This window comes from Triticum urartu, chromosome 7, assembly GCF_003073215.2.
Source record: "Triticum urartu cultivar G1812 chromosome 7, Tu2.1, whole genome shotgun sequence".
Lineage (NCBI taxonomy): Eukaryota > Viridiplantae > Streptophyta > Magnoliopsida > Poales > Poaceae > Triticum > Triticum urartu.
Window position 1 is genome coordinate 672,582,364 of NC_053028.1, and position 7,689 is coordinate 672,590,052.

A 7,689-nucleotide genomic window follows, 5' to 3' on the forward strand; every position below is an offset into this window, starting at 1 on the left:
TTTTCTTGTGTTCCAATGTCGTCTCCCCATATGTGGGGATGTGTTCAAGGATGCAAACCATGTAGGCCGTTTTGAGCAGGCAGGGATCCGGAGACGTGCACTAGTCAGGCTTTTCTCTCCTGCTGATAGATGATGATAGGCTGAGCAGAAAAGTTTGATTCTTGTAACACTCACTTGCTTGGCTTCCACTCCTTTGCGTGGCCGGTTTGGCATCCAATGCATCCCAAGCCCTTTTCCCTGTTTATCTCACTCAGTCATCACAGCACCCTTTTCCCTGTTTTTGTTCCTTTTTTTTCTTATCTTAATAATCATGTATACCGTGGTGTTTGACAATACATTTTTTGTGATACGTTATGTCTTATGTGGATATCATATTCTTTTTTGTATTACTGCTGTCCATTCACTGGAATAATGCTTTTCTAAGTATTTCAGGTAGGATATAGACAAATGTCACATTTGCTCTTCCTTGTGTTGCTAAGGACACTGATGGGCGGGGTTTGCTTACAGCACATGTATATTTATGTTTTCTACATTTTGTGATGTTGTTGTCTGTAGTCCCAAAACACTTATTTAGCCATGTTTTCCTTGTTCACTTCACAAGATTATGTATTCATGCTGATAGTATGTTGCTCTTTCCAGGACCGATAATTCTGATAGTATGCTGATAGTATGCCAAGGACTGCTCAGGGTTCCTATCGCTTTCTGTTTTGCCAACTAAGGTAATCGAATTTTGATCTTCAGCTTGCAAATTTATAACCTTATGGGAGGGAAAGGTTTGCATGTACATGAGCTCTGATTATCTACATATATACTTGAATTGCTTTGGATTTGTTGGAGTACTATTCTACATGATGTTCTCCATGATTCACTTGATCTGTTAATTTGAGTATTTTCCTGATGAGTTCTTTAGGTTCATCTTATGACACAAAATACAATTTTGGTACGTGCAGACTCTGAAATTTGGTGATAAAGAAAAGGTACCTCCTAATTTGCTCTCTGGCTCTCTTACACTTGTCTTTGTTTATATAACAGTAGTGGCCTCCTGGCTTGTAGTTGGGTAATGCAGAGAGAGGTTTCGAATTGAAGAACTAAAATAATGCAGAGTTGAAGGTTTTGAACGGGAAGCTTGAACAAATAGTTTATTTTTTCACATGTCTTTGATTAGTTTCATCCTATCTATCTCTGTTTCTTGTGTGTGTCTATGTGACTGTGTGTGACTGACTGTTTGTATGTGTGACTGATTCTGTCTGTGTCTAACATTGTGTCTGTGTGACTGTGTGTGACTGACTGTTTGTGTGTGTGACTGATTGTGTGTGTGACTGATTGTGTGTGTTTCTTTGTCTGTTTCTTGTGTGCAAGTGCTCCATTGTGTGTGTGTGTGTGTGTTGACTGTGACTGTGTGTCATTTTATGACTATGTATTGATTGTGACTGTGTGTATGTGTGTACGTGTGTTGACTGTGACTGCGTGTCATTGTGCAAGCACTCCATAACTACCTATGCATGGAAATTTCTATAAGGTCATGGGCATGTAATTTAATGACCTACATACCTCTGTAGTTGGTAGTATCATTGCCCTTTGGACACTCTTCAATGCATTGATGCATATTTTCCTGCCACAAGTATGATGTTTGTGCTCAGAATGATGTATATGTAGAATCCAGGGTGGATGGAGGTTTTCATGATGGCTAATTTGATTTGTTATGGTTCTTATGTTGTGCTTCTTGTGTTTGAACTGAAGCCGTGGATCACTCATAACCTGGTCTGTGTTTGTATGGTAACCCCTCTCGAATTTAACTCCTTTCAAGTTTGTACACAATAGTTATGCATATCCCACATTTTAGCTAGTAATACCATGCTTCTTTGGATGTTGTTCTATATATGAAAGTGTGGTGAGCTCACATATTGTGTCAGTATCTACCTACGCAGCTGAATTATTTCCGGATAGGACAGAGGTGCAATGTTTACATCCATGGCAGAAGGTTCTTTAACACTGAACTCATCAAAGGTCCTTGGACTCAAGAGGTTTGTCATTGCACTCCTGACTTTGCTCGAGAAAAAAAAGATTTTGCACATTTTATAGTTATATTTATGATATTTTTTCTACAGGAAGATGACAAAATTATTGACCTTGTAAACAAGTATGGACTAACAAAATGGTCGTATTGCAAGTTATTTCTTTTGATTGTTTTATTTTTATATGGTTTGCTGAAATGCATTTTCCCCCTATGTGCAAGGTAAACACACTGGTAACAATTCTCTATCGATGCATTGCAGGTCAGCTACCAGAACTTCCTGCTGCTGATCCTGGGATGTTTCCGAACATGCTCCCGAACACGTTCAATTTATCCGCTCTAGGACAGGTGACTACTGTGCTCCTTTTATGATTCAGTGTAGCTAGTAGTCAAATCATGGATAGTCCATTCTGTCATCACAACGCGACCAGATTCACTCTGATTTGCAGTTTATTTGGTGATGGCAGAATGAACCCACCTGTGATCTATTATGCTTCTTTATTATTCAATGTTTTGTTATTACTTTCTAATTCTTTCTTTCCTTTGCATCGATCCACTTGCTATGCAGCCACTGCCACGACACAGTAGGTATGCTCGATTTTTTCCTTTGTGCTTGAGATTTTTCTTGTTCCGGATGCATATGTCTGACTACTATTTTCTTAGGTTACTCGGCATTCTCGGCGTGTTTACTTTGGTGGACTTCCTCCGATCGCTAATGAACAGGTAATTGCCTTGAGTAACTTGTTGTTTCTTGGCGTCTCTTTCTCTATTCGCAGTCTGTGCTAACTATTTTGTTCTTCTTTCTGCAGACGGTTGCTCTATTCTTCAATCAAGTTGTGGCTGCTATCGGGGGAAACACATTTGGTCTAGGTGATGTAGTTGTTAATATGAAGCTGATTTTTGAATTCATTCAAAACATCATAGTTGTTAATATGAAGCTGATTTTTGAATTCATTCAAAACATCTTAGGTGCCATAATCATCTGAAACCAAACATATGGAAGGATGCTTGGACTACTGAGGAACATGCACTGATTAATGCCATCAGGTATTTGGGAATAAATGAGCAAAAATAGCAAAAGTTATTCCTGGAAGGTACTGCATGCCAAACAACTTACATTATGGGTCTTGCTTGTAGTATTAGCTTTCTGTTTGTGCCCTTTCTATCTCTTGTGTGTGTGACTGACTGTGTATGTGTGACTGACTCTGTGTGACTGCTACTGTGTGTGTGTGATTGAATCTGTTTGTGACTGTGACTCTCTGTGTGACCGACTGTGTGTATGTGTTTGAATTAGTATTGCATTTGCTTGATGGTGTGTGATGTATGCTTTGCTTGATGGTGTGTCTTGGATGCTTTGCTTGATGGTGTGTCCTGAATGCTTTGCTTGATGGTGTGTCATGAATGCTTTGCTTGAATGATTGGTGTTGTATGTTTTGTTTGTTGTGGTGTAACACTGCCTTTGCCGGTCCCAAGCCCGGATGTGAAAATGTGGAGGGAGCTGCATTGATATTGCATTTGCTTGATTGTGTGTCATGTATGCTTTGCTTGAATGATTGATGTTGTTGTATAATTTGTGTTTTGTATTGTTGTGGTTTAACATTGCCTTTGCCGGTCCCAACCCTGGATGTGAAAATGTGGAGGGAGCTGCAGTTACCTTCTTTGTATTGTTTGCATTACACACAGTTTGCGTTACCTTCTTTGTCGTTGCTGTCCTGATTGAACATAATGTGATAGCATGTGATGAAGCTTTGAAATGCATCCTTCCTTGCTATGAAAAATCTAGGCATGCCAGGAACTTCGTGATTCCTCTCTCAGGTTGTATGAGGTCAGTGTCTTTTTCCCGAACAATATGAGGTCGGTGTTTACTTACGATAATACCAAAGGGAAGCGAATGTTCGATTGTCTGGGTGGTGTATGGAAATGCAGTGCTATCTGTTCGGCTGTATACAAATTTTCTAACCATAGAATTTGTCTCTGTCCTAAATTAATCCTACTGGTTCTAAATCTTGTCAGTGTGGATGTTCTTTTTCTGCTAATGTATATTGTCAAGTAAAAATGTCAATTGTTTGTCCCAAGCAACTGGGCGCTGCTAGCTAAGGAAAGTTGAGTGAGTGATGTCCTGAACACTATAGAACTGACATCAGTTCTATACTGATCTTGTGTGAACGCGCTCTGCGCCCTCGGATGCATCGCACGGATCTTGGCGGCAGGATCGCCATGTGAAGCGCAGAAATTGTTTGCGCTAGTTGACGGCTGAATGACTCACGCTCCTCCCCGCAGGTAATTCTTCTTTTGGGGGTGCCCCGCAGGTAATTCAACATGGTTTTTTTGTTTGCGCTGGCGATTCGAGCGTCTTTGATCGCTCGGAATCAAGTTCATTGGCTCTAGCATTAAGCTAAGGCGTATACTGCTCTGCCACCCCCTCCCCTCTGTTTTCTGTAGGGTTCATTCCCCCGTGGGGTTCGATGGATGTTGAGCGGTTGACATGGCGGCGATGATAGTTTTTCATTCACTCGGCAACCGGAGGTTGTCGACATGGCATCGCAATTGCTATCGTCGTGGTGGTGATTTGCGGTGTCAGGATAGGGTTACCAAGATGTTGGAGTTGTCGCGATGGGATGGGGAGGGCCGTAGTGTGCTTCTCTTTTGATTTCTCCACGGAGATGCCACATATGTTGTAATTTACTAAGTTTATATTAATATAGTGTGGCATTCAGCGAATCAACATGTAGTTGGATGGTTAGGAGGACAGTGGTATCATCAGTCCACCAAAGTTCAGGTACTAGATTTGGCATTAGTGCTCGCATTTTTCTGAATTTATTTCAGGCTTTTCGACGATGTTCGTTCAATGGAAGAAGACATTTTCCTCGACTACGAGGCGCATGTGATGACTTCGTCAACCTTAAGATGATATACCAATTCGGTCTCTCGGCGGTGCTCATAGGGGTAGGGTGTACGCGCGTGTGTTTACAAGGGTGAATGTATGCTCGTGTATTTGATCGACTTTTTTTTTCTTTGAGACGTGTGTTTGAGTGACTTTGTTCAAAAAATAATAATAGTGTGGCATTTAAAAAGAAAAGAAAACGTCACTTACTCTCCGGAAAGGAAAACGCGGAGGAACGAACGACAAAGGTAACCGTCGTGCGTGCGCGCCAACCGCCGGTCGTCCAAAATCCCGTGCGATTTCTCTTCTCCCGCGCGCCATGTTACTCCCCCTCCACTCTTTCCTTCCTTCGGGCTCCTCCCCAACGGCAAGCGAACTCGATCGAACTACATCATCTAGCCCTCCGATCCTGAAGTCAATATATGCTGATGGTGACCGGCGATGGGGCCGATGGACTAGGGCTCGACGACGACTCCTTGCCATTGCAGGACAACTTCGACGACGTGCTGCAATTGCTTGACGACTTCCCCGACCCTGACACCGCCCCAATTCCCCTGCCCGCACAGATGCACCACGCGGACCAGCCTGCGTGCAGCCACAGTTTCTCCGGCGACGGTCTTCGCAACAACTCCACCGGCGACGGCACTCCAGGTGTCGCTCAGCCTAACGAATTTCCAGTCCACAGTGACCCATCGACGTCCTCCACTGCAGCGGGTGTGTTGGATTGCAGCGGCTGCCATGTGCTACGAGAAGTGGTGCATTCCAACGGTTGGAGAATGATTTATATCATAATACTAGTAAAGCCTTTAGAGTATGAATCTGATCTTAATTTTACATGTGCCTACGAATTTCTAGGGCCGGAGTTGACAAAGCTCTCAATCCATGGCGCGCCCGGCTTCTTCAACCATGCAACGCTAGATCGTTGTACCAACTCCGAGGGTTTGGCTCCGAGAATAGCGCCTCGATCGCACATTGAGTAAGTACTACATACCGTTCAACATCAATTTACAGAATATTATATTTCCGCAGACTAAATTTGCGTTTGCGTGGTGCAATCTGATCACGCAGTTTCAGAGACCGGGACTACGAGTGGGTGAGGCACTTCCTGACGGACTACGCGCTGCGGCAAGCCGCCGGCAACTACGCCGTCGTGCGTGACTCGCTCTCATTGTTCCTCGACGTCCTCTGCACGACCATGAACCGATGCGTGCAGGGCAACGATGGCGACCACGACGATGAAGGAACAGCGGCGAGAAATGGTGGCCATGGGCAACCCACCGTCGACGTCTTTGCTGCCGCCGTCCAGCCTGCGATGCAGAGAAACACAGAGCCAGAACCTGCAGGTTTGCTTTTGCAAAGGATTTCGATTCGGTTCTAGTACAAAAAATCAACCATGACCGGCCGTCTGGCGTGTATATATGTAGGGCCATCTCCATCTCCACCGAGTAATACCATGGAGTTGCAAGTTCAGCCACAACCCTTCCAGCCGGTAGTCGCAGGCAGGAGCGTACTTGCCTTACAGGTATGTCGCTGACACTATATGTGTCAAGAATTAAGGAAAATAGACTCTAGTGTATGTACGTACCAATACCATTGCAACACTATTGGGAATTTGGATGCATATATGCTAGAGGGAGAGAACCAGGAAGATGCAGTTCCATGACATCGCACCCTACTTTCACCTCCCCATCGTCGAGGCAGCCGAAAAGCTCGATATCTGTACCACCGTTCTGAAAGGAATCTGCCGCAGGGTCGGGGTACAAAGATGGCCGCATCGAAAGGTCAGTATGCTTCTAAGTCTAACCTTGTCTTATTTTCTGTGGATGTAGTTAATTATGTCTCCGTGACATGCATTTTTCTCCACAGGTGAAAAAAATAGATAGACAAATAACAAAACTCATGAGATCGGGTAATGGAGTTTGGGAAAGGAACGAGATTGAGCGGTTGAATGCTGAGAGGAAAAGAATTTTCTATGCCCTTGAATAATTAAGGACGCTGGAATTGTGGTTACACTTGTTTTCACGCATCCGTTGTGCCCAAAATTATATGTGAGAAGTAACTATTTGTAAACATATACTCCCTTCGTTCCTAAATAATTGTCTTTCTAGACATTTCAAATGGCTGCCACATCCGGATGTATGTAGACATATTTTAAAATGTAGATTCACTCATTTTATTTCGTATGTAGTCACTTGTTGAAATATCTAGAAAGACAAATATTTAAGAACGGAGGGAGTAGTACTTTGGTTGTATATATAGGAGGCTAATGGTATGTGAACCAAGAGATTGTTGTTGTTTCAGTATGACTTGAAGTCTATTTTATTTACTTTCATCGAAACGATTCTTCAGTATCAAAAATCACCAAATTAGGGCCTACTTCATCTTGTCTTAACCTCATGTTCGTATGGATGTTATGTTGTGTTTTTGAGTCTTGACCTAAAATAAAGTGACCAGAACCATTTTTAGAGGCACAACATCATTTCTTGTAAGTTGTAACAAATAAGGATATGTTTGTTCCCGTAAATAATAATAACAAGCAACTTAATATGTACTCCCTCCGACCCATAATATAATATAACGACAGAGGGAGTACATGTTTGATGGTCTCTCTGAGGCCCCATAGCTGCGCCTAGCTCACACTACAAATGCCTCAGAGCCACACCCAGCACCGCTTCTCTCTCTCTCTCTCTCAATACAAATACGGTCTTTTACACATGGGTACAACAAAATAGATGAACGGAGAAAACCAATGGATATGAAAAAATAAAGGCATGAACAAAACAAATGAGTC

At 42.9% G+C, this 7,689-nt stretch overlaps 2 long non-coding RNA genes across 2 annotated transcripts; both read left to right on the plus strand.

The window, feature by feature from the left end:
- Positions 1–1,716: 1,716 nt before the first annotated feature.
- Positions 1,717–2,214, plus strand: LOC125525662. Its single transcript, XR_007291387.1, has 3 exons — positions 1,717–1,776; positions 1,929–2,024; positions 2,109–2,214. It is a non-coding gene; the product is annotated as an uncharacterized LOC125525662 (long non-coding RNA).
- Positions 2,215–2,267: 53 nt separating this feature from the next.
- Positions 2,268–2,887, plus strand: LOC125519856. Its single transcript, XR_007288343.1, has 4 exons — positions 2,268–2,362; positions 2,583–2,602; positions 2,678–2,737; positions 2,824–2,887. It is a non-coding gene; the product is annotated as an uncharacterized LOC125519856 (long non-coding RNA).
- Positions 2,888–7,689: the final 4,802 nt, after the last annotated feature.